The sequence below is a fragment of the Macaca fascicularis genome, chromosome 18 (genome assembly GCF_037993035.2).
Source record: "Macaca fascicularis isolate 582-1 chromosome 18, T2T-MFA8v1.1".
Taxonomy (NCBI): Eukaryota; Metazoa; Chordata; class Mammalia; order Primates; family Cercopithecidae; genus Macaca; species Macaca fascicularis.
The window spans coordinates 55801006-55828947 of NC_088392.1; the positions used below are offsets into that span (position 1 = coordinate 55801006).

A 27942-nucleotide genomic window follows, 5' to 3' on the forward strand; every position below is an offset into this window, starting at 1 on the left:
TATGTGTTATTGGACCTGCAATAGAAAACTTGATTTATAATCTGGCATATTTTTTCATTATGTTTTTTCATCCTAGAATAGTTTTGATTATCAGACAAAATTATCTGGAGTGTTCGTTGCCAACCTAAATGTTCTCTGCACCCATTTCTAATATTTTAGAGAACAAATAGATCTTTTACTAATTTTACAATAAAAGGACACGAGTACAAAATATATTTCTGACCAAATTTATATGAACAATTTTCACATGGGATTGCCCTGAATTCTGGGCTGTATCATTGTCACCAGAGCATATCTCACATGGTTCTTTTTGCTGTTTATCCATCTCACATGGTTCTTTTCGTTGTTTATCTTCCGTGATACCTAAGTTAGAAACACAAGGAGATTCCATTAAATGATACAATTGACTCATTTTTCATTGCTCTGCAGCATAGGAAAGTGGAAAGTACACAGAGTTTGGTTTAACACACTATCTCTGTTCGTATCTCAGACTCACCCTTCCACAGTGGTTTGCTCACCCATGTACTAATGGGCTAAGAACTCCTGCCTTGCATGTTGTTTTATTTCAAAGTTCAATGGATTAATAAAGTATATTAATAAATATACATTTATTTTAAAAATACATATTCATCATTGAAGCATTTTTCCTCAGGAAAATGGCTTCAATCACCTCAAAATAGCTTTATCCTCAAAATAGCTGCTATCACCAATATAAGATTAATAAAATATTACATATTCACGTGAAGTATATAGTCATGAAAAAATTCCAAAAAGTACCAAAATGTATAAAGAAAAAGGAAGGATCCCCTGTTATTCACTCCCAATCTACTGTGCCCCCAGCAATAATCTCCATTAACAGTTTGGCACGTACCTTTCCAAACAAGAGAGATAAATAGATCAATCAATAGTTTTTATTTAAAAATATAGTCACCAAAATTTTGGACACAGATTCTTCTCAACTTTCAATGGGATTGCATCTCAACAAACCTATTGTAAATTGAAAATATTCTAAATCAAAATGGGTTTGATATGCCCAAGGTACTTAACACCATATCTCAGCCTAGCCTACCCTAAACATGCTCAGAATACTTACATTAGCCTACAGTTAGATGGAATTATCTAACACAAAGCCTGTTTATAATAAAATGTTGAGTATCTCATGTAATTTATTGAATGCTGAGCTGAAAGTGAAAAACAGAATGGTTGTATGGGCGCTCAAAGTACGGTTTCAACTGAATGTGTCTTGCTTTCACACCATCATAAAGTCAAAAAATTGCTAAGTTGAACCATTGTAAGTCAGGAACCGTCTGTATATGTTTTTCATTTTTATCATGATTTTGAATCAGTTGTTGGAAAGAACATTTTGCCAATGTTTTGCTGATGTTTTCATTGTGTTCAGCTGTTACTACAAAAGAACTAACAATTTACAGGCTAAAGAAAAGTGGAATGGGATTGACCACACACTTATTTTTTTGGAACCATTCATTAATTGTGGCAAGGATTTGCTGAAATGACAAGTAAATGCACATCTTAACTTTATACAGAAATGGAGGCTAAGCCAAATAAAGACTTGCTCTTAAAATATTGCTCTGCAAATGTCTGCAGAGCTGAAATGTGTAAATTAGAGATTCATTGAAGTCTGCTAGCCAAAAGTGAAAATGAAAGTGCTTTCAGCTTGCTAATTAATGCTGCATGTGGAATTTGCCGGGGAAAAAAAAACCACCCAGACCTATGAGCAAGAGCAGTGATCTGGTTGTCTTTTGACAACCAGTGTCTCATTCTATTATGCTACTCAATATGGAACCCTTAGTAATAAACCTGTCTTTTGTCCCCAGCGTAGCCGCTTAAAATTAGGTGACATATTCTCTACCTTGTTATTGTGTGACAATAAGATGAGGGAAAAGAATATCCAAAATTGATCAAATTCCAGAATAAGACATGATATAACTATATTATATAGCTGTGATTTTAATGTTCTGATTTGTATGTTGTTTATATATTTTACATTTTGTTTCTTTTATGATACATAATACTTTACATACTTACGTGATACATGTAAGTATTTTTTACATGCATAGAATGTGTAATGATCAAACCTGCTTATTTGGGGGCACCCATCACCTTGACTATTTATCATTTCATCACCTTGAAAAGGGTAACATTTCAAGTTCTCTGTTCTAGCTATTTTGAAATATACAGTACACTGTTGCTAATCATAGTCACTTTAGCCTGTTATCAAACCTTAGAACTTATTTTTCTATCTAAACTGTAAGTTTATACCCATTCATCTACCTCTCTTCATTTCCCCTACTCATTCTAACACACTTACCCACCTCTGGTATCTATCATTCTATTCTCTATCACCATGATATCAAATTTTTTAGCTCCTATATATGAGTGAGAACATGTGGTATTTATCTTATTATACCTGGGTTCTTTGACTTAACATAATGACCTCCAGTTCCACCCATGTCACTGCAAATGACATGATTTCAATCTTTGTTATGGCCAAATCATATTCTATTATGTATATGTACCATATTTTCTTTCATTTGTTTACTGATGGACACTTAAACTTATTCCATATTTTTGCACAATAAACACGCTAGTGTAGGTATCCTTTTGATATACTGATTTCCTTTGGATGGACATCGAGTAGTAGGATTGCTGGATCATATGGTAGTTCTATTTTTAGTTTTTTGAGAAATCTCCATGCTGTTTTTCATAGTGCTTGTACTAATTTACATTCACACCAACAGCGTATAAGTGTTTGCTTTTCTCCACATCCTTGCCAACATCTCTTACATTTTATTTTCTGTGATAGCCATTCTGACTGGGCTAAGATGATCTCTCATTGTGGTTTTGATCTGCAGTTCCCTGATCATTAATGATGTTGAGCATTTTTTCATATACCTGTTAACCATTTGTATGTCTTCTTGTGGGAATTGTCTGTTTATGTCCTTTGCCAAATTTTTAAGACATTATTTGGTTTTATATTGTTGAGTTGTTAGAGTGCTTTGTGTAATTTGGGTATTAGTCCCCTGTTGGATGAACAGTTTGCACGTATTCTTTCCCATTTAACAGGTTGTTTCTTCGCTTTGTAGTTTATTTCCTTTACTGTGTAGCGCTTTTTAGTTTAATATAATATTATTTGTCTTTTTGTTTTAGTTTCTATGCTATTGAAGTCTTAGCTGTGAAATATTTGCCTAGACCAGTCCTGAAATGTTTTCCTTATAGTAGTTTTCTTTTAGTAGTTTTATAATTTGGGGTAAGTTTAAGTCTTTAATCCATCTTGAGTTGATTTTTATACATAGTGAGATGGATCCAGTTTCATTCTTCTGCATATGAGTATTTAAATTTCCCTGTACATGTATTGAAGAGGGTGTCTTTCCCTAGTATATATTCTTGGTGTCTTTGTCAAAATTAGCTGGGTGTAAATATGAGGATTTATTTTGGGGTTCCCTACTCTGTTCCATTAGTCTATGTGTTTATTTTAATAACAGCACCATGCTGTATTGGTTACTATTGCTTTGTAATATAATTTGAAGTCACATAGTATGATACCTCCAGCTTTGTTCTTTTTACTCAGGATTACTTTGGCTATTCTTCTCATTTTTGGTTCTATATGAACTTTAAGTTTTTTTATTTCTGTGAAAAATGACATTGGTATTTTGATAGGGATTGTGTTGAATCTGTATGTTGCTTTGAGTAGTATGGTCACTTAACAGTATTAATTCTTCCTTTTCATGAGCATGGATATATTTCTATTTGTGTCCTCCTGTGTTATTTTAATCAGTGTTTTGCAGTTGTTCTTGTAGAGACCTTTCACTTCCTTAAGTTTATTTCTTGGGATATTTTGTAGCTATGGTAAGTGGAATTGCCTTCTTGATTTCATTTTCAGCTATTTCACTATGACGTACAGAAATGCTACTGATTTTGGTATGTTCATTTTTTACTCTGAAGCTTTACTAAATTTGGTTATTAGATATAATAGTTTTTTGGTAGAATCTTTGGTTTTGCTAGATATAAGATGTAATCTGCAAAGAGAGACAATTTTACTTTCTTTGTTTTTGCAATTTTGATGCTATTTATTTATTTATTTTTTAAGATCGAGTCTCACTCTGTTGCCCAGGCAGGAGTACAGTGGCACAATCTTGGCTAACTGCAACCTCCACCTCTCGGGTTCAAGCAATTCTCCTGCCTCATCCTTTGTAATCCTGAGTAGCTGGGATTACAGGTGTTTGCCACCACACCCGGCTAATTTTTGTATTTTTAGTAGAGACGGGGATTCACCATATTAGCCAGGCTAGTTTTGAACTCCTAACCTCAAGTGATCCACCCACCTCAGCTTCCCAAAGTGCTGGGGTTACAGACATGAGACACTGTGCCAGGCTGATGCCATTTATTTATTGCTATTGCCTGATTGCCTTGGCTAGAACTTCCAGAAATACGTTGAATAGGAATGATGAAAGTAAGCATCCTTGTCTTGTTTCATATCTTAAGGAAAAAGCTTTCAACCTTTCCCATTCAGTATGATGTTAACTGAGGGTTTATTGTATACAACTTTTTTTATGTTGAGGTATGGTCCTTCTGTGCTTAATTTGTTGAGAGCTTTTACTATGAAGTGAGGTTGAATTTTATCAAATGCCTTTTCTGCATCTTTTGTTTTTTTCCCTTCATTCTATTGATGTGATGCATTTTCTTTTTATTGATTTGGTACATGAAACCACCCTTGCATCCCTAATATAAATCTCACCTGCTCATGGTTTATTATCTTTTTGATGTGCTGTTACATTCTGTTAATTAGTATTTTGCTGGGGATTTTTGTATCTCTGTTAATCATAAATATTGGCCTGTAGTTTCACTACTTGTCAAATTCTTGTCTGGTTTTGGTATCAGGGTAATATTGGCCTTATAGAATGAGTTAGGGAGAATTTCCTTCTCTTTGATTGTTTTGGAATAGCTTGAGGATTAGTATTATTTCTTCTTTATATCTATGGTAGAATTCATCAGTGAATTTATCTGGTCCTGGTCTTTGCTTTGTTGGAAGATTTTCATTACTGATTCAGTCTCACTACTCATTACTGGTCTGTTCAGGTTATCTATTTGTTTCTGATTCAATTTTAGTAGGATGTATGTTTCCAGAAAATTATCCATTTCCTATAAGGTTTTCGATTTGTTAGTGTATAGTTGTTCATAATAATGTCTGATGATCTTTTGTATCTCTGTGGTATCAGTTGTAATGTCTCCATTTTCATTTCTGATTTTTTTTAAACTTGAGTCTTCTATCTTCTTTTCTTGGTTAGTCTAATAATTTATTAGTTTTGGTTATTTTTTAAGAACTAACTTTTGGTTTTACTGTTTTTTATATTGTTTGTTAGTCTCTATTTCATTTAGTTCTGCTCTAAACATTATTTTTTTTTTCCTTTTGCTATTTTTGGGTTTAGTTTATTCTTGCTTTTCCAGTCCCTTGGGGATCGTCATTAGATTGTTTATTTGAAATCTTTCTACTTTTTAAATGTAGGCATTTATTGCTATAATATTCCCTCTTAGTACTACTTTTGCTATATACCATGAGTTTTGGTATAATATGTTCCTATTTTCATTTGTTTCGAAAAATTTTTAAATTTCCAACTTAATTTCTTCATAACCCAGTGGTCGTTCAGGAGCATACTGTTTAATTTACAAGTATTTATGAGTTTCCAAAGTTTAACTTGGTGTTGATTTTTAGTTTTATTCCATTATGGTCTGAGAAATACTTGATATAATTTTTAATCTTTCAAATATTTTTAGACTTGCTTTGTGGCCTAACATATAGTAGGTCCTGGAGAATATTCTATGTGTTGATGAGAATAAGGCATATTCCGCAGTTATTGAATAAAATGTTATATTAAATGTCTGTTAGGTTTCCTTGGTCTAATGTGCAGTTTAATGTTTCTTTGTAGATCTGTCTAGATGATCGGTGTAATGCTTACAGTAGGGTGTTTAAGTCTCCCGCTATTCTTGCTTTAGAATCTATTGCCATATTTAGACGTCTTTAGATCTAGTAATATTTGCTTTAATGAATCTGGGTGCTCCAGTGTCAGGTGCATATATATTTAGAATGTTTATATCCTTTAGCTGTTTTATCCTTTTATCATTATATAATGACCTTCTTTGTCCTTTTTTTTTTTCCTTTTTAGTGTTTTTGACTTTAAGTACATTTTATGTGATGTAAATATAGCTATTCCTGCTCACTTTGGGACTGTTTGTTGTTGCTTTCTTTTAGGGGGGCAGCAGGGTCTTACTCTGTGGCACAGGCTGGAGTACAGTGGCATAATCTCTGCTCACCACGACCTCCACTTCCTGAAATTCAAGTGATTCTCATGCCCCAGCCTCCTGAGTAGCTGGGACTACAGGTGTGCACCACTACGCCCAGCTGATTTTTGTATTTTTAGTAGAGAAAGGGTTTTACCGTGTTGTCCAGGCTGGTCTCGAACTCCTGGCCTCAAGTGATCCACCCGGCTTGGCCTCCCAAAGTGCTGGGATTACAGGCCTGAGCCACCGTGTCTGGCTTTACTTTTAGTTTTCTTGTGTGGAATATCTTTTTACATCCCTGCACTTTCATTCTATAATGAGTCTTTACAGGTAAAGTTTATTTTTTGTGGGCAGTTTGTAGTTGGATTATTTTAAAAATTCACTCCACAAGTCTATGTCTTTTAGGATGAGAATTTAATTCATTTACATTCAAGCTTGTTACTGATGTGTGAGATTTTGTTTCTGTCATACTGTTATTTTCTGGTTTAGTATATTCTTTGTTCCCTTACTTTTTCCTCATTTGTGTGTTTGCTTTACCAGTGATTATTAGTTACTATGTGTTTTCATGATGGTAAATGCTGTCCTTTCACTACTGGGTTGGGGACTGCTTTGAGCATTTCTTGTAGGGAGAGTCTAGTGCTAATGAATTTCCTTTGCTTTCAATTGTCTGGGAAAAATTTTATTTCTCCTTCATTTATGAGGGATAATTTTGCTGCATATAGTATTCTTTGTGATTTTTTTTTTCTTTTTAATACTTTGAATATATCATCCTATTCTCTCCTGGCCCATAAGATTTCTGCTGAGAAATCCATTAGTCTAATGGAGCGTTCCTTTATAGGTGACCACATGCTTTTCTCTTGCTGTGTTTAGAATTCTCCATTTATCTTTGACTTAAGATAGTTTGATTATAATGTGCCATGAAGATCTTGTTGCATTTTATCTGTTTGGGGATCTCAGAACCTCCTCTATCTGAATGTCTAAATCTATTCCTAAATTGGGGAGTTTTCATTTATTATTCTATTTAATAAGTTATTGAATGCTTTAATTTTCTCTTTGCCTTGTGGGACTCCCATAATTTTAATACTTGATTGTTTTATGGGTTTATCATATGTCACAAAAACTTTGCTCATTCTTTTTATTCTCTTTATTTTTTTCTGACAAGGTTATTTCAAAAGACCTGTCTTCAAGTTCTGGGATTTTTTTCTTCTGCTTGATCTAGTTTATTGCTGAAGCTTTCAAATGTATTTTTTTATTTTATTCAAATAATTATTCAGTTCTAAAACTTCTGGTATTTTAAAGTAATATCTATCTGTTAAATTTTCATTCATGTCCTGAATTGTTTTTTCTGATTTCTTTGTATTGTTTTTCAGATTTCTATTGTAACTCACTGAGGTTCTTTAGAAGCAATAATTTAATTTCTTATTCTGGGATTTCATGAATTTCTTTCTGATTGGGATCTATTGCTGGAAAAATATTATGTCCCTTTAAACGTGTCATACGTTTTTCCTTTTGCATGTTTCCTGTGCCCTTACGTTGGTATCTCTGCATCTACTATATAGTCATTTCTTCCAAATTTCTGAATTTGCTTTCATCAGGGAGGACTTTTTCCTGAATATGTACCTATGGTGTTGGTTGAGTAGGGCACTTTGGCTTGGATTTTAGATGTGTGCAGTAGTGTAGTCTTTGTAAAACTTCTTTGGCTGTAAACATCATCAGTAGTATCTGTGATTTTCCTAGTGGCTTAGGGTGCGATTGCTATTGGAGGCTGTGATGAAATTTTTCTGTGGGCTAGAATGCCAGGAAGGCCAGTCTTTAGGCCCCATGGTGACAGCAATGGGCTGAGATGCCTATCCTTGGGTCCCAGAGTGGTGCACCCTGGTGTTATTTGGTTCAGGTGAACCGATTCTTGAGCCTCCAGGTGGCTTACTCCAATTCTGGTAGATAGCAGTGGGCCAGGTGGGTGGGTTCTCAGGTCCCTGGGCAGCTAGCATGGCATGGGTGAAGGTAATAGGACAACTATTTGGGTCCCACATGGTGAGTGCTTATATTGGCAGTGGGACTGTGATGAGCTAAGTGAGCCACTCTCAACACTCACAGGTGCTATGTGCAGGTAGATGCCAGCTGTGGTGGTAGCAGGGTGGGTAGTCACAACCTCAAGCCCCAGGAGGAGTGTTCATGTGCATTGGTGGTGGACTGGGCTAAGCAATCTCTTTGCCTCCAGACTCTGTGCTCTGGGATGGGAAAAGTTGGGCAACACTGGGCCAGGTGAGCTCATCTTCTGGCCTCCTGATGGTGTGTATGAGTGTCAGCATGGTAGGCAGGGGTGGGGTAATCCCCAGGCCACCATCATAATGCTTAGGTTGTGGGCAGCAGTGGTTATGCTGCAGCCTTGCCACTGGATAGGGTGGTGCTACCTTCAATGGCAACAGCCTAGCCTGGTGGTTAGGGAATGTGCACACCACTTGCACCTAAGCTTTAGTAGATTTCATACCTAAGACCTGCTGTCGTAGCTGGCTTCTTGCTTGCACTTTCTTTGTGCTTTCCCCTTAGACGCAGTGATGTTTGGTGGTTGCTCACACCTAAGTCCCAGAGGCAAGAGCCAGGGCTTGTCGAGCACCTCAGCTGCAGCACCACTGGAAAGCGGAAGAGTGCAGTGTGTTGCCACTGGTGCTCTAAAATGGCAGCTTGTTGGAGCCCCTTAGATCTCTGGGTGATTTTGGGACCCAGTGTGAGCCCTCTCTCTGGGGCAGTGCCATTGTAAGGTCTCCCAGCAGCTCCCTTTGTTGGTTTCAGGACCTATGAAGAGTCAAGGGGCTTTCCTGTGGCTCGGATTGCCACAATCCATGGTGGAAGTGTGGACTGTTGAAGGTTTCTCACTTACTCTTTCCTTGTATTGAGGAGTCTCTCTTGGCATCCGGTACCCAGTTGATTTCAGGTGAGCAGATGCCTTTCTTCCTTCTCCTTTAGGTAGTTGCTGTCACTTTCATATTGAATTTTAGCGTTTTCTCTTGGATAGTATAAAATATCTACTCACTATCTTGGTTCTTCTTAGTGAAGGAGGCAAGTATGAAATGCCTCTAGGCAACCATCTTGAAGCTCGTCTACAAATTTTTTATGAGGGTCTACCAAATCAACAAGAAGTTAGTGGATTATTGCTGGTCCTCAAAACTCAGTTACTTATCCATGACAAGATATGTATGGGACTTGGAAACAAGCAATGATATATCTGTTGAATCTAATAATAAATGGGCTTGGATTTTGCATGTCTTTTCTTTACATTTCATGCTCAAAGTTGTTGCTTTTGTTTTGTTTTGTTTTACAAACTGCTTATCCATGATAAATTAGAAACACAAGACTGGACTCTTCATCATGGAGAGTTTGAGAAGCACTGCAGTAGGCGCTAGATACAACAGAGAACAAAAACAGACCTAGCCTGCTCTCTCAGAGCTTGAGTCCTTGGAGACACCCAGATATTAATCAAATAACAACTCCCCGGTGATTTTGGTATTCAAACTGAGATAAGTGCCCTTCCTGAACTACTCTTCTCCTCTCTCCACCCCTTCCCTTTTATTTTCTCATCCATTCCACCCCCTTGTGATCCCCTATCCTGCCACCTCTCTACCCATTCATCTCTCCTCTCCCTCCCTCCCCCCAGCATGACTTGTTCTCCCTATTGTCAACCTTAATCTTTCATTTTTTTTACATATTTTGATTTTTATATCTGACAAACTGTCAATTTAAGCAATTGAGTAAATAATCATATTTTAAAATTTTACTTTTAATTGACAATAATCACACTTATGAGGTACACAGTGATGTTTTTCCATATATAGTATATGTAGAATAGATCAAAGTAATTGGTATATCCGTTATCTAAAGCATTAATTATTTCTTGGTGTTGAGAACATTCAATATGCTCTTTCTAGCTATTTGAAACTATATATTATTATTATTAACTGCAGTCATCCTAGAGTGGTATAGAAAACTGGAACTTATTTTTCTTATCTAGCTGTAATTTTGTATCCATTAATAAATGTGTCTTCAATCAACAAATACAAAGCTATTTCAATATTCCCATGTTTGAAGAGTATAATATTCTCTCTTTGACTACCAAAGAGTATATTCCTATATCCCTTTTCCTTTGTCCCTTCCTCCTTTCCTTCCTTTCTTCCATCCTTCTATTGAGGAATTTACTTAGAATCTCTTGAGCCCTAGATATGTGGCGAAGATTAGGCCTTTTGTCCCACTATATTTTCCTCTCCATACCCCTAGAAGAAAAAATAAGCAAAAGAAATAAGAGAATTTGAATTCATGATTCTTTGAATATTTAACCTAGTTTTGCTGTGTCTTAGGATGCAATTTCCTTGCATGTATTCTTTAAAAATGAGTAGATGTTAACATGGCTTTTGAAAATTATTTAGAATATCAAATATAATTGGCACTGCTCATTTTTCTAAAAGCCCAAAAATATAATCAAAATGGAATTTTATTTAGATCAGTACTTTACTTTGACTTTAAGATAGGACTCATTATATAAATGAAGAAACAGTTTATTTTCTGAAGCATAGAATCACTGAATTATAGTATATTTCACATTACTTAATAACATTTGTAAGTAATAGTCGAAGTGATTTGTGTGTGAAAAGTTGTGGAACTTTTTCCCAGTTTAATTTATTAGTTTATTTTAGTTTTTGTCACTGTATTTATTATTGAAAATTGGTTATTATATTGTATTGGTTATATAAAATAGTACTTTAAGGAAAAATTATTTGAATAGAATTTTAAAAATCTCACCTCTTGACTTTGTATTATCTAGAGAATAATGCTCGATCCACACTATAAAACATCTAAACATTTCATCAGAAAACTAGAGATATAGAGCATAGTATCCAATAAACAGAAACTTTCTACGCCCTCAGAGATGTTCATGTATGTCATGGTTTCCTCCCATGGCAGGTATTTGCAGTATCACCACAGAGTTGGGAGACATAAGCTCATAGCCTGGAAAGGCACACGGTTGAGAGAAAATGCCACAGATTATGGAGTCACCTGCCCCTGAGTGTTAAGTGTGCTTTGGCACATAGACCATCTGGAGAAAGCCATTCAGTCAGAAGCCCAGGATATGCCCCTGTGACATTAGATAACCTGGGCTTGCTTTGAGGATTGATAAATTAGTACCAAAATATAATTTTTAATTACTCTTTAATGGCACATAGTATCTACTAATTAAATAGTAAAATTTTTATGTGTGTGAGCTACTTCAAATAATTAGGGCACAAGTGTGTCAATTTTTGTAAGAATGATGTGTCCCAATAATGGAGACAGTGATTTAAGGACCCAAGACTAGAATGTGCAGAACAGCTAGGCCATAAAGAAACCTCACTGAGTTTCATGCTGAGACATTATATAGTTTATTGTCCAAACCAAGATATATTTGAGAGCCAAAGGAGGGCATGATTAATAATTATACTGAAAGAATAACTGTACACCAAGACTGTGTAAGGTAGACCCCACACAATTCCCTTATCTTTTATGTTTCTACATGTCTCCCTGCTTTGGCTTTCTCTGATGAATTTGGCTCAAGAGATTCTAAGTAAATTCCTCAATAGAAGTATGGAAGAAAGGAAGGGGAGGAGGAAGGGACAAAGGAAAAGAGATATAGACATATACTCTTTGGTAATCAATGAGAGAATAGAATACTCATCAAATTGGAATATTCCATGTTAGTAGTTTCAGCTTTTCAAATTTTACCATGCAAATGAATCTTCTGGGAGTCTGGTTAAAATGCAGATTCTGATTTAGTAGTTCTGGGGTAAAGTCTCTGATTCTGTATTTCTAAATTCACTGGTCGTTTTGATGTGGTCATTGGCCCACACCTTGAGAAGAAAATGTTAGTTCAAATTCCAAGAGATGAAATCCTTTGGCCTAATTCATGTTTCTGGTTTGGCTGCATTGGCTATGTGTTTGACTTGTTTGATGGCCCTTCGGTCAGGTGCCTGCCTTGGCAGTTTCAGCCTGGAGTAGTTGTGTGGCTATCAATGCAGTAGGATGTTGGCATGTTAATTTGTACTAGAAGGGAGCATAGAAATGAAATGTATACAATCAAATGGTATATTCAATGTAAGTCATTGTTCTGTTTAGTTTAGTTGCATGGATAACCACTGGGGAAGAATCCTGGAAATGTGCCATCAACAGTGAACACTCTGAATCACGTGCTTGAAAGCTCAGTAAATGTTCTCTCTTTGGCTTAAGTAAAGAAACAGGGATTTTCCAAATAGAATCTACTGTGCTTTATCCAAGGAAAGATTTTATAGATGGCCATGCTTATGTGACATTGGTGCAGCAGCATAAAACATGGAATGGGGTTGAGGGGAGGTACTATAACCAGCTCTTGATTAATTAGCAGTAATCACATTGTAAGAGCTCTTAATTTGGCATTATTCAAAGAGTTTAAATTGACACAGTTAGTACAGTAACAGATTAGTTTTTCTTAATGGTCAACAAAGACAGATTTTTAAATTTTGATTTGATGAGAATTCAATGTTTTATTATGACAGAAACAGTTTACATGAAAATGAGTATATATACCACTACTATGAAAAGGATACTCATTATCTGGGAATCCTTTCTATTCTTAGTTGTGTTTTTTCCTCAAATCAGTCTGACATTACTTCTTGGCTATCCTCTTACTATAACTAAAATATCCACAAAAACACAATGTTTTCCCTTCTTTTTTTTTTTTTTTTTTTTTGAGACGGAGTCTCGCTGTGTCGCCCAGGCTGGAGTGCAGTGGCCGGATGTTTTCCCTTCTTTCATTGATTTTTTAAATTCTATTTTCATTTGGTGACTTCTGTATATACTGCTTCTGCTTTATGCAAAGAAGTATTAGAGTAAGGTCCTCACTACCTATGACCATTTGGGAAAATATGACTTACATGCATGAAAAAATTATACAATATAAAAGTTTTGGGCTGTGAAAATCATGAGTTTAGCAAATAGAATAAAGGTGGTTTCGAGTCATTGATTTATAGCTTTAGGCATTTGCTGAATATCTACTCTACACAAAGCATAATGCTGGCTTCAAGGCACACAGCAGTGAAGAAAAGCCTAGCCTCTGTCCTCCACCTGTTTGTAATTTAGTTGATTTGCTCCTCAGAGGAAGAGATGTTCTCCTTAGAGGTTTATTTCTCCTTCTCCGGTACTTCCACACATCAACCCCCAACAATTATCACTTAATTTTTGATAATTCCCAGGATATTTCTTGCTAATCCCATGATTCCTGACCCCAGAACCCTTTACCAAATACCTGTTCTCCAACCCACATGAGAGCTCCCTACTATTGAGCTTGTTCCAAGCCACCATCATTATCACCTTTCATCATCTTTCTCCTCTCTATCCTCCTCTCTGTTCTTTGCTCCTGAGTTTACTTTCTTTATATTCTACTATTTCTATAATCCAACTCTTTCTAAAGCCTGCCTTCATTGAGAGACAATATAACATAGAGGAAAGAATGTGGAATGCTACACATGTCATTAAGTTCTAGTGTTGCCATTAATTCATCATAAATGTAAAGTTAATTCATTTTCTTCCCCAACATAACATAGCATCTGTCTTTTTCAGGCTCTTTTCACAATACCCAAACATGTGTTTCCTGCTGAGATATACCAGTAGAATTTAGATGGAAGTTTATTTTGGAATTAGGAAACCAGTTTCTAATACTATGTTTGTCACCAAAACTTTTATTGATTTTTCATTCTTTAAGATGTCGATTACTTTCTTAATGCCACTATTACTGACAGCAATTAATTTCAGTGCAAGAGAAAGAAACAGTAAAGGGAGCTGGGTGAAATTATCTTGTATATTAAATAATGAATTTATATTATTAAAAATTATAAAATATCATCTATAATAATATCAAAGTTTTTAGAAAAAGTCTTGAGGCCAAAGGAAAGGAAATTGTATCAGTTGGGATTGAGATCTAATCTGGAAAATGGAGCCCATTCCATGACATCCATTAGGAAAATTTAACACTAGGCACTCACAGTGGTGTTTGAAGAGCTAAAAAGCCAAGCAGGGGTTCGTGAAGCAACTCAGAAATTGATAACAGAAAGAGGCGGCTCCCGTAGTTAGCAGTGGAAGGGCCAGGGAAGATATTACTAGATATTACTGGAGCTCACGCCCAGAGCTCCTACGTGGGAATCAGATTCGCAAAAGAGGCTTCTTAGCAGGAACTAGGGCATAGAGGATATACTTCCCATGCTGGAGATGGAGATACTGCCTGAACCAGAGAAGGTGTGTGCATGGGGAGGGAGGAGGGTTATTCTCTTTTTGTCCTATTATTCATCTCTGCCAGTGTCTCTCATTGTCTAAACCCAGTCATAAGGCACTAGGCAAGAAAGCCTAGGAAATACAATTTGCAATAGAAGGAGAACAGATCTGAGAACAAACCAGCCAATGACCATTGTGATAGATAAGGGAGCATGTATTGTGAATCCTTACAGAATAATTATTTTAGGATGTATTTGTTCTGTAAATCCAAGAAGAGGTTTGTAGCTCAGGCTTCTTGCTGTCTCAGAATATTGACAATAAGAAATTCAGATTCATCACTGAGTAGTCCTGGCTCACCCATTACCATAGGGAGAAGAACTGTTGAAGGGCAGGGGTAGGAGAGTTTAGGAGAATACCTAAATGAGTATACATTCTAATCATTCACCTCTAAGTTTCTTTAAAAACATGAGTACTTAATAGGTCTAAGATGATCACAGTGTTTCTCTCTCCACACACACTCCTAAAACACAATACACTTTACCTGCTTGCTAATGGCTGAAAATACCAAGGGAAAAAGCCTTTCATTCCACAATTAGACATAAAAGGTTTAAATTACAAGTGCCTAGTGGAAGTAACATTTTTCTGTGAGGGAATTTCGGATAAAGGATAATCCATCAATCAATCTGTCAATCCATTACTCAGTAAAATGACATACAGAGAGCTGGTGTGCACACAAATAGCTAGAGAATTAGCAATCAAGAGGGGAAGGAGAACATGCAGGACCCAGAGGACACACTTTGATGGTTTTGACAATTCTTCCCAGGGTGATACTCTTTACCTGCTGTGTGAGCAAAGCTGACAGTGACTTCAGCACGTGTGAACGCTTATGTGATAGGCAGCTCTACTCTGTAAGGAGAGTAAAGATTCGTGATTTTCCAAACATACACTTGACCCAGGTAAAGACGTTTTCTTCCAGGAGTTTGTTAACCAAGGTAATTAAGTTTATCCTTTTCCCCCAAATAAGATTTTTAGCTCCTTAGTTACACATTTATCTTTAATTCTTTGGGAAAGATCATATCCTTTCATGAATCTTTTTTAAAAAATGGGGCCATTCTGGCAGTAAGTGTTTTAGTTTATTAGTTTTAATAAATGGAAAAAATATTTGACCTTTGGCTTCTTTTCCTGAAATTTTCCCAGATTTTTATAAAATGAGATTAAAATATCCTCAGATTCAGCCTTACTGAACCCAGAATTGAGGGCTGTTAGTCATTTTTAGTTCTGTTGCTATCCACAGTTGCCTCCTTTAATTGCATATTCCACTGACTAATTGTTGGATATCACAGACATTAATTTCTCACATGTGGCTCCTAAGCATTTATATGAGAAATGCTTCTAGATTCCCTGACTTCAACCGAAATAAATTAAACCAAGATTTCTAGACTTTATTATGTTAGAGGTTTTAGTGCCCACATAGATCCTACAGATACTTATTTTTAATCATCTCCCTTAGGAAATTCTGAAGCAATTAAAGTTTGAAAACTACTGATACACATCTATTATTTGAAAGATACTTGAATAATTTTAAATAGTATTATGTATCCTAACATACCTAGAAAATTCTTCATGTTTGTGCTGTATTCATTTTATGTTGCTTTCTATACTACAAACTTGACGGTATAAAAAATTCCCCACATACCTCATAGGTCTATAGGTCGGAAGTCCAGGCAAGTTTGACTGGGTTCTATCCTCAGGTATCACAAAGCCAAAATCAAGGTGTCAGCCTGCCTCGGCTCTAATTTGGGGACTTTGGGAGAGAATTCACTTCCGAGCTTACCCAGGTAGTTGGCAGAGTTTAGTTCCTTGTGGTTGTAGGACCACAGTCTCTGCTTTTTGCTGGCTATCAATGGAGGATCGATGAAGTCCTTGAAGACTGCCTGCATTCTTTATGTGGCTTCTTTCATCTTGAAAAACCTGTGTGCTGTGAACCTCTCTGACTTTCTCTTCTGCTACTAACTGAGGAAGCTCTGTGCTTTTAAGAGCTCATGTGATTTAAGCAGCCCACCCGGGTAATCTCTCTACCAACATCAATTGTACCACATGACATAACAATCACAGGAGTGATACCTCCGCATATGTACAGCTTCTAGAAATTAGGGTGTAGAATCTTGGGTTGGAGGGCATTTTTGGAATTCTTCCTATCATAGTCCCCAGTTCAGTAATACATACAGTTAATTCAGGAACACACATAAGCATAAGAAGCCCCACAGTCTATTTTCTAAAGAGATACTAGCAGTGCAGCTGTGAACTACTGCGATGGTCTATTCTAACAAATAGTTATTGAATATTTAAAATATGCTAATCAAAAATCAATAAAGGAATAAGAACTGGAAATTACCCTCCAGTAGATTAGATTTCATCCTTAAATGCCTCCAGAGATAGAGACACTTATTTGATCTTTTGATAATTTCATCAATGTTTTCTGATATACTGTACAAAAGACTGATTGTGTATAATCTTTAATCTTTAAATCTTTAATCTTTAAATCTTTAATTTTCTATGTTCCTGACAGGTAATACAAACATATTAAAACCGTCAAATATTTGATTCAATTCTATCCCTCCCCATAGTCCCTGAAAGTATTCTTTTTAGGCTTAGCATTCCCTATTTATATGACTATACTTTATTACATAATTTGAAGTCCTTTAACATAAAAGTTATAATTTTAACTGAACACAGTCAAGCCACGTAACATTTCTGTTCTTCACTTTTCTCACATATTTTTACTCATTTCTGTGTGGCTGGCTTTGCCCTCACCCAGGATGTAGGAGCCTCTCAACTAATTTCTGGAATTTTCATGAAGAGAATGACGTGTATTTGTGTTGAGTCAGGACATCCATTGGGGGAAGGAGGGTCCAAGGCTTCCTATTCCACCTTCTTTCTGACATCACTCCTTAGTTTTTGGCTTTCTCAAAAGCAAAACAAATTTTATGTATTTCTTAAGGTTGCTTTTTCAAGGTTTTTTTTTAAAAAAACTGGCTAAATTAAGCAAAAATGGTGCAAAAATGATTATCTATTGAAGAAGGACTGGAATATCTCAAAATTCACAAAAGAGTTGATTACCCCAAATCTGGAAAGTTAGGAACTAGAAAAATGATGGGAACCTCAGTGAGAGTAGTTTTAGTTCTCTCTAGTGTTTAACATAAAAATACTTAGTTCCAATGACATCCATTTCATCTGTCTCACGGCTCCAAATTCTTCCAAGGCAGCAAGATATCATGCCTACACTGGCCTCTACTTGTGAATTAGGGGGAGAATGTAGGCACTAGGTTGCCATCCTAGTGAGTGCTTAGTACATGGTATCATTGGCTAACACATACACACATATCACACCATCACACAACGTTCTCATATGTCCAAATATACTTCCACCAAATACTTAAGCACCTTCTTTGCATAAACTACATAAATCCTATTATTTCCCAAATAGAACTAAATCTGAGCCATGATCAGCAACTGCACCCAGGTATCGTGTTGAAAAGACTCACTTTTCTGATTTGAAATCACAAAGTGACGTTCATTGTTCTGTAACAATTGAAATTATACAATTAATGGACTAATTCATATATTTATTTACTACCACCACATGCTATGTACAACGATGGAGATAAAACTTAAGGAAATGAGGAATATGTTTATTTAATATTCAGATACTTGACAGCAAGCGAGAAATCCAGATAAACATTGCACTCCTTTTCTCTGCATCTTGTTTCCAAGCCATAGCTTGACTAAAAACCTCAACTACAAATTCCATGTTTTTACTTCTTTAGCAGCAATAAAACTACTCGGGAAATAGTCCAGATGCAATGGCGTGTCAGGGAATGTGATCTTCTTGTCTCTGCCTACGAGAATTGCCTTGATAATATTTTCCATCTTGCAGAATATAATGAAAAATACTTTAGATACTCCCTGAGTATCGACCTCCCAAATGATTTTGTTTTTTGGCCATCTTTCATTCCTTTGGTAGTCATGATTAATGACCTCAACCAACGCATGGCCCTCCTTTTAAAAAATTGATCCCTTTAGTGGCCTGCATGGTGTAAAATGTTCAGTTTCTATTCCACTTGTTGCAAGTGTCCTTTCTGCAGGTGAGCAGAACCTGCAGTTGTAAGGAAGAGTTATGAGAAGTTTTGCTTCCATCTGTAGAGCACCTTGTTTCCAGCCTGCTGTTGTAGCTAAGAAATAAGTAGCCCCAAGTATCAGTAGCTGACTTAAAGCACACATCACATCCTAAAAGGCAGCTCCTCAGACTCAAGTACTATCTCTCGGTGGCATTGAAGTTGAGTTTTTAACAGTTCATTCCATCATTTTATAAGGTCACCAGTCTGCCAGTGATGAAAGAGATAACAGCAATAACTCCAAGGAAAATCATATAGTTGCTTCAATGCTTCTACTGTGATGTGATTTCCTTGATTTAATGTAATGTAGTATCAGAAAAACTGTAGTATATAAAACATTCTGAGGTCAAAAATGATGTCTGAGGAAGAATGGGCAAGAAATGCAGGAGTAAGTAAAAAATAAACATCTGTTCCACTAAAAACAAGTAGCTAGCCCATACAGAATTAAAGGGATCCAATACAATTGATCTACTACAGTGAAGTTAGCAATCTTCTCAAAATTATGTACTTTATCAAAATGTTAAGATTGAACACTCTGTTGGACAACTGAGTACTCAGATTAACATGGCCGATGAAGCACCCAGAATGAAGCACCCATGCTTTGCTACTGCTCTGACTGCCACTCCATTCATAATCCCACTGAGCAAACCTGGGTCCAGCAGGTAGGATGCTTCGTATCCACAGGAAAAATCACACTTATTAGGATCACCTTCTACTGTAGTGGTTTTCTGATGGACATGGACATGGCATGAACATTTTCAAGCCCTTGACCTTTTATAAAAGATTTATCAATATCATGCTTCCACTTCTGTCTAAAAATCATCTAGCCTGGCTCTTTCAGCCTCTGTGCCATTTGGCCACTGCCAAAGACAGAATGCGATAACCTGACACTGTATTTGTCCTAAGGAGAGTATACAAAAAGACTTACTACTCAAAGTCTTACCCATATTTCCTTCTTCATTTGGGTCTATCTGTGTAAACAACTGTACCACTGCAGATTTTCACATTATCATTTAAACAAGGCTGATCTTTCTTATTTTCAACCAATTTTTCATTAAAAATTTCTTTTGAATTAGTAGACAGAGATTAAAGAAGGAACTGTTGCTTTGTGGGTTTTGATCATCCTATTCATATACCATGGGAGCCTCAGAAGACCCATTCCTCCATGTCACACTTCCACTTGATGAAAAAGAGCTACTGAGCATGTCTAAATTTAATGAACATGTCTTAATTTAATTAAGGTGGTACTCAGTTCATGATGCCCAAGTGTATAAAGAGACAGCAGACATTCCCAAAAGGCAGTCACCCATTGAAGACTGCGGGGCCTTACACTAAAACTTTATTTGTACTGATACAATTTCTTTCTTTGAAAATCACCTCAGGCTTCACACATATAGATACCTAGAGTTCCAGCTGGTCTATTCTGTCATCATGAAGTCCAAATGGAAAAGCCATTTTCACTGCAATCTAAACCAGATGACGCCTACTATGTAATGTGTCTTCTAAGTAGTAGAGAGGTCAAGTTTTAGGAGTTTAACCTTCACTGTGGATGTGGTATGTATATACATTTTAAAACAATAGTTTCCTGCTCACTGAGGAGACAGGGCCCTGTATTTTAGTTATCTTATATGTTTTATCATTATATATCTTACCAAAGTAGACAAGACTCAACCATTTTTGCTCCTCTGAGCATGGTTTTATCCTTATGTAGAATTATGGGGTTGTATATTAGGATATGGTTTCCAAAGACCCTGTGAACTACATTGTGATACAGAACCAGAGAAGTCAGATTATCCTGGTACATGAGCATAAAGGTGAGAGTAAATTCTGGTCTGGTTGGACAGAGACTCCGAAAAATGCATTAGGCAAAACAACAGCTGACTTGGTGAAATAAGTGAGAGAATCAATATCCAAAACAGGCCATCCCAATGGTCAACTGACAGAAGAGAAGTATAGTTTCTGGTAACTTATCACTGTGTATCAAGAACAAGTCATGGGATGGGGGTGGTAGGGTTCTGTAAGGTGGATAGCCACCACCAAAGTGCTTCTTACAAAGGCATATTGGAAGCTAGCCCAGGTCCTGCCCAGCTCCAAGACACTGTTTCAAACATAAACTTGTTACAGATGGGTCTTTTTATTTTCCAAGATTTTCATTGCTTTCAAAATAAAATATTTTCTGATTTGTTATCGGCAAGAAGAAACCCTTTTGATTTGCTTTTGGCTAAACACCAATTTAGGGCAACCCCCTTTTGGATCATATTGATTTTAGCTTCAATTAGAACATTTCTTTCCAAAATGATTTACCCCAATCTGGGACATTTGTTTCCATAATTTAGTTAGTGGTTGGGGATAAGTAATGATACATCTCTAAGGCATTTCCTTATAAATTGCCAAATCATTTTCTAGTAGAACGACTCTATAATAATATATGGCATTGTTTCTTGCTTCTATTGCCCATTTGATGGGTTTTCTGGGGCATTTCTTTCCAGTGGTTAGCAGGCAGCTCTCTTTGAAAACACTGACATGCTATAAAATGATTGTCTTAGATTCACTTTAAATCTAACAGGAGATTTTCTCATTATATATACTGCTTGCTATATGAGACAGAACATCAAAAATCTCACGTATTGTTTTGGTTTTAAGTGGTAGCAGTAAATAGCCTCATGAGTATGTGACTAATACATGGATTTCACACACACCTGCATTAATGCATTATATTATCTGTGACATTGTTTGCCTTATTTATATCTTTATCATCTGTGTCTATAGTGTTAACTTTGTGTAATAAAACACTAGGTTGAATTCCATAGGGAAACACAAAGAAACAAAAGATGTAAAATACCTACCTTGTGAAAATGTACATTCTAGCTGGTAAATATATTCTAAATGTCACAAAATGACAAAGTGTTGTAAGGTGAGAAGAAGGACTACACAGACCCCCACTGAAACCTACCGTATCAGTGTTGGACTTAGGGATCTGAAACCTGTGAATTATGATAATATTATGGTACTATTTAAGATAAGTGAAAAAAGTAGCATAGCATCTAGTTCAGGAAACTTACCTGGATTCCATAAGTAGATCTCAGCTGTGAGTTGGGAGGAAAAAAATCTATGTATATATTTTTTCACTTACTTCTAATGAAATTTTAACTTTTTTTCTATTATGACTATAAGAAATATAACACAGTGGTATTTGCAATAACTGTGACTTTGTCAACAAAATAAATATGATATTTTCCAACACATAAAAATATCAAAATACACTTCTGCATATCATTTTATATAAAATAGCTAGTTCTATGAAATCCTGAACAAGCTAATGGGTAAGCATGAAAATAGTACAGTCATGTATCCCATAATAATGTTTCATTCAATAGCAGATCTCACATACAACAGTGATTTCATAAGATTATGTTATATATTTTGCTGTACCTTTTCTATGTTTACACATGTTTATTTACACAAATACCACTGTGTTATCTTTGCCTACAGCACTCGGTACAGTAACATCCTGTACAGATTTGTAGTCTAGAATAATAGGCTATACCACATAGCCTAAATGTATAGTAGGTTATGCCATCTAGGTTTGTGTAAATACACTCTATGATGTTCACACAATGGTGAAATTGCCTAACAATGTATTTTTCAGAATGTATCCCTCTTGTTAAGCAATGCATGACTGTATTTTGCAATTTGTTTAGACAATTAAGAAGCCATTTACAAGTTATTGCATAATAGCCAGTTTTAAAAATGTGTTATCTTGGAATTGGGAGAAAATTTTGTTATGGGTCAGTTGATAGTAGCTTAGAGGTGGGAACAGAGATAAATAAGCTTCCTCAGACTACACTCACATAATCAATGGGTTTTTACTAGTACCCCACCCCCTTCCAGGAGAATAATGAATGATTTTATAAGTGTTCCCGAAAAAAAGGGTACGCAATAAAATATCCACTACTCTAAAATATACAATTTTGTTCAGACACAGTGGATTGCTAATGCCTGTAATACCAGGACTTTGGAAGGATGAGGCAGGAGGGTTGCTTGAACTCAGGAGTTCAAGACCAGCTTGGGCAACATAGTGAGATCCCCTCTCTACAAAAAATAAAAAAATAAAAATAAAAAAATATCAAGGCATGGTGGCACATACCTGTAGTCCCAGTTACTTGGGGATCTGAGGTAGGAGGATCACTTGAGCCCAGGAAGTTGAGGCTACAGTGAGCTGTGATCTCATCACTGCACTCCAGCCTGGGTGAAAAGAGTGAGATCCTGTCTCATATATATATACATATACATACACATATATATACACACATATACATATATATACACACACGTATATAGACACACACACACACACACACACATATGCAATTCTTTGTTTTGAAATGTACAACATGCTAAATTCCCTGTCCTCTTCCAGCTTTTTTCTGCCTCTGATGCTTTTTCTTATGCCCTCTCATAAACTGGGATAACCTTCACCATCCCCATTATACATCTACATATATCTCATCTTCTTCAAATTCCACCTCCTGTAAAAGACCTTCCCTGATACACTTTTCATCCCCAGCAATAATAGGTGACTCTTCTTTCTCTGAGAAACCTTTTTATTCATGATGCTTGATATGAAACTCTCATGGAACAGATAGTATTTTCTACCTTGCATTGTAATTTTTATGGTCTAATCTTAGATAAGAACAATTTTTATATGGAGTCTCTTTGGACTCAACGGTGCCAAGAAAAGTATCTTGTGCACATAAATGTTTGGTTAAATATTGTAAACAGCATAATATAAACAATATAAATTAACTCCTCATTGATAGGTAAGAATTCGTTTTATTATTTAATTATTGCACTGAAATTTAGTTACATGCTTTGAGACATCCAGCTTATCTCTGTGCCTTCACTGTAATAACCTCCTTCAAGTAGATCCCATTCTTCCATGACAAAGGATGGATTAGGAGCTGTCAAACAAGAGTAAGTGTCCCCCTTCTGGACAATTTAGTAGAAGGCTGAAACATGTGTTATTTTCTTGCTTCCAATAAAATCAGTTTTATCATATTAAAACAAATGTCCTGTAATCTTTTAGTAGTAGTCATATATATATATATACCTACATATACACATAATATGTATATACATATGCATTTGTTTACATCAATAGACTTAAGTATGAATGTTCTGACTTCAAAATGTCCCATTATTCTTTTGCACATGTTTAAGATAACATTACTAAATAGTATATAATCCAAATTATATTTTGCAAATAAAATAAAAATTGCAATTTGCAATTTTGATTATTTATCTTTCTGCAGGTTTTTGTGGTGTTGAGACTGAAGGTACAGGACTTTGTGGTCAGGAACTGAGGTTTTTGCATGTGAGATAACAAAAACAAAACAGAGAGCAGGGCTATGTCATTAAGTGTTAAAAACTGTGTTGTAGAGGATAGGTAAAACATAAATTCAAAGAATGAAAAGGTCATAAGCAGGTTTTAAGGAAGGAAAATGAGGAATTTCTAGATGACAAAGGAGCTTAAGCCAGAAATGAATCACAGAGTCAGACTCCAGGCAAAAACTGGACTGGAAAGTGCTGCAAAGGATTCATTCAGCCTACATTACCTGCTTTGTGTTGCAGATAGAGGGAGTTATGGTGTAAGATGTAAGGTATGGCCTAGTGATAGATAAGCTTATTTATTATTATTATTATTTTTTTAACCCCTTGCTGGGAGAACACATAGAGCAGAGACCACAAGGGGTAAAGGAGAGTCGCACTTAAACTATTTTGCAATTAGATTTCAAAGGAATTTTTAAATTTTTTTCTACCTTTTTGGATATGAAAGTACTAATCCTTTCAGCAAGGCTATTTACATCTATATTTTGGACTTAATACTTAGTTTTATGGTAAGATATGAAAGAGAAGTTTTCTAAGGGGGCATCAAAGGACTAGAGGAGGAAAATTGTGGTACATTTGGGGAAAACAATAAAATCTTTTTGGACCCTGTGAGCCTCTGACCTGAATTTTAGGACTAAACTTCCAGGTACTAATGTTAAAATGAGGATTTTATATATATATATAAATTTTTTTCCTGTTCATTTTGCCTAAGGCACTTGGCCTAAAGGCCATGATGCTAAGCTACTGAAAGTAACTAAATAAGAAAGTAGGTCAGGTACTTTGGGAGATTACATATATACACACACACTTAAATACACACACGCGTACACATATACAATACACATAATGTTTTAGGTCAATTCTCTTCACACAGAGAGAGCTAATTGTTGAATGTGACGCTGATGAAACCACTTTTCTACAAAATGCTGGCGGGATAACTTACAGTATTTCTAGGGTCTCTGCTAATTCATGGAGGGAATGGGGAGTAGCAAAAGAGAAACGATAAAATGAATAGTCTGCCATTTACTGTGTTACTAGACCTTCTAGACAAGAAGGAGCCTCATCTGTGCTCGCAGAGATAGCACAAGAATTCTTCACAACGCTAAATCCATCCCATCAAAAGTAGCCACAGAACAAATTAACTCCTGACATCCAACTGCCCTCCTGATGTCACTAGATTCCACACTTCCTTGTCATCACATTCCACATTCTCCTCTGTTGCTAGGTACCTTGGGCACCCTTATTTTCCAAAGCTCCAGGTGCTGTTTTCCTTGGGACTCAAATGCAGAGTCTTTGGTTCAAATGCTATGGTACCCAGGCTGAAACCTTGAGAGAAGAACCATCACCCTGGCCCAGTGAACCTGAAGGCCATACCCACAGATCTTAATACTGCACCCTCTGTGTAGCAGCTACCCAGGATGGAGCAAACTATGTTAGGTAAGGAAGCAGATTACCCCTTTAAAGTGGTGACCTCATGTGTATTGGTTACAGGAGTCTGAGGTCTGCGATTTTAAATTCTTAAAAAGTATCTTTTAGGGAGAGAGGGAAAGAGAATAAAAACCGTTAACATGATTACATGAAACTCAACAATATAAAATTCTTAATTTATACTCAGTTTAATATCTGCTTACTGTTCTATATAGTATTTTTTAAATAAAGACATCAAAACTTTGTTTTAAATTTGGATTTATAGGACAGTGTTATGAGACATTATTGTTTTTTACCATTTAAATTACAAAATATGTGAGTATGTATATTTGATACAAATGAGTAAATCATGTATTTGTTTTTCTTAAAACATACTGATTTACTCAGGAATGAAATATGTAATGCTGTTAAATTTAGTTACCTTGGTAACATCTGGAGTGAACTACTCCATCTAAAAATATTTTCTACCTTATTGTTTATATTTTTTATTGAAACAAAAACATGGCACTTATTAAAGCCTTTCCTGACAAATAATAATGTTTACCTTACCTGAAAAATAAACGACTGATATACCATTTATTAGATATACATAATGATTTCAGATTGAAGAAAGAGAAGTAGGATGTTTAATTTTTAACCAAGATAGATATTGGATTTGTCTTATGCTAATGTAGATTTTATTTTAAAATGTAATATATACTTAGGGTTATTTAACCTAATGACGTATTGATAAAGCTTTCATACATTAAATGTTACTATATTTTTTAAAGGTTTCTAGAATACAAATGTTAAATCACTTTTTTCATGAAATAAAAATTGCAGTTGAATATATTCATTGTGCTCTTCTTTGGACTTTCATGGGAAATAATAAAGTAATCAAAAATTATCTTCATAATTTAGCATAAGAATTTGAATTGGCGTAAAAAGAACATGCACACATCTATCTGAATTACTTATATAAGTCATCCCCTTAATTCTGCATTTCAAAAACCCTAAACATTTCATGTTAAAATAATATTTTGAATCCTTGGATTAATACCTACGGAAAGTACCATGTCATAAAAAATGTCATATTATTTATGGCCAGTTTCCCAAATTTTCCTATGTATTTTTTCTTTCCACAACAATTCTTTGTTTGATGGGTACATAAAAAGAGTAATTTAATAGAATTTTGCCATTTGAACATATTTTAACATTTTTCACAGGATAGTCTTAGAAAACTGTTTAAAAATATTATTTCAGGCTGGGTGTGAAATAATAATTCAGTCCAGGCGTAATTTGTAATGAAAAAATATTATTTCATTATGAATTAAACCTAATGGGCTTTGTTTATTTTATTTTATTTTATTTTATTTTATTTTATTTTATTTTATTTTATTTTATTTGAGATGCAGTATCGCTCTTGTTGCCCAGGCTGGAGGGTAATGGCGTGATCTCAGCTCACTGCAACCTCTGCCTCCCAGGTTCAAGCAATTCTCCTGCCTCAGCCTCCCGAGTAGCTGAGATTACAGACACATGCCACCATGCCCGGTGAATTTTTTAGTAGAGACAGGGATTTCACCATGTTAGCCAGTCTGGTCTTGAACTCCTGACATCAGGTGATTCACCCACCTTGGCTTCCCAAAGTGCTGGGATTACAGGCATGAGCCACCGTGCCCAGCCTGTTTTTTAAATTTTTTACTACAGACGTGGCTTCGTCCTAGACTCTTGCCAACTCCATTACTACTAGTCATACCAGTTCTGTTCTCACAATTTTTCTAGTTGTCTCTTTTTCTGCACCGCCACTGCTTCAGAAGTTTGAGCTTTTAAAGATGCCAACTTAGACGACTTCTACATCTCTTAATTGGTCTCCCCAACTTCCATTTTGCCCCTTCATACCATTCTCCTCATCAGAGTCAGAATAGTCTACTTGAAATATAACTTTTTCCATGTCACTTCTCACAATAAATTAAAACTGTTATTTGCTCTCAGAATAAAATCCAAGTTCTTTGATAAACAAAATGCTTTTCTTGGTATGCTCTTTTTTCCTTTCTAGGTTTATCTTTTCTCTTTCTCTTTTCTTGCACTCCAGACTACTCTTACTTCTCACTTGCCCTGCATATGCTGACCTCTGTGACTTTGCATGTGCTGATCCCTCTATAGAGAATGCTCTTCCCCAACTTCTCCACCTGGTTAAGGCTCACTCACCTTTTGGAATTCAACTCATATCCCCTTCTTTAGGAAGCCTTCTATGATGTCTTTATCCCTTGTATTAGACCACAGCCTTCTTGCTCTGCATTTTAATAGCATGTTTGTTTTTCTGTCTCTCTTAATTATCTGTGAACTTGTTGAAGGGGGAGTCTCTACAGGCCAAAAACTTAACCCCATATTGGTCAGAGTAAGCACT

The 27942-nt window shown here is 35.8% G+C and overlaps 1 protein-coding gene and 1 long non-coding RNA gene across 14 annotated transcripts in view; one reads left to right on the plus strand and one right to left on the minus strand.

Annotated features, from left to right (window-relative positions):
* NOL4 (nucleolar protein 4) overlaps positions 1-27942 on the plus strand; it is a 390355-nt gene that overhangs the window by 183754 nt on the left and 178659 nt on the right. The window lies entirely within an intron of this gene.
* Positions 227-27843, minus strand: LOC135968251 (uncharacterized). 2 transcript variants are annotated; one of them, XR_010582877.2, is made up of 3 exons: positions 27744-27843; positions 22888-22985; positions 227-363 (listed from the first exon to the last, which is right to left on the minus strand). It is a non-coding gene; the product is annotated as an uncharacterized lncRNA (long non-coding RNA). The 2 variants fall into 2 exon arrangements; XR_012427038.1 differs by lacking the exon at positions 227-363 and adding an exon at positions 15403-15471.